The following is a 373-nucleotide window of genomic DNA, read 5'->3' as shown; positions in this document are numbered from 1 at the left end:
GAGGATGCACTCTGTTTTATGGATCAACCTACCATCAAATTCGTTTTCCATTCTGTACAAATTTTCGCTTCAAAGTTAAAGGCGACGAAAAAAAAGAAAAAAAAGTGAACAGATGATTCAGAACTGAGAGTGTTTCAGTGATTCAGTGAAGAGCGGACGGGGATGAAAATGAATACGTTAACAGGAGAGAGAGTTGAGTTTGGCGAGTTACATAAAAGGAGAATAAATGGTCAGACATAACACGCAAATATCGGTGAATGAAGGAGAGAGAAAAAAATAAATGGCCAGGAACAACACGCAAATATCGGTGAATCAAAAGAGAGAAAAAAAGGCCAAGCACTACACGCAAAATCCGGCGAACGAAGAGAAAAAT

The sequence above is a fragment of the Penaeus monodon genome, chromosome 19 (assembly GCF_015228065.2).
Source record: "Penaeus monodon isolate SGIC_2016 chromosome 19, NSTDA_Pmon_1, whole genome shotgun sequence".
In the NCBI taxonomy this organism is placed as follows: domain Eukaryota; kingdom Metazoa; phylum Arthropoda; class Malacostraca; order Decapoda; family Penaeidae; genus Penaeus; species Penaeus monodon.
The sequence above is the reverse complement of the archived record's forward strand: the minus strand, read 5'-3'. Positions refer to the sequence as shown.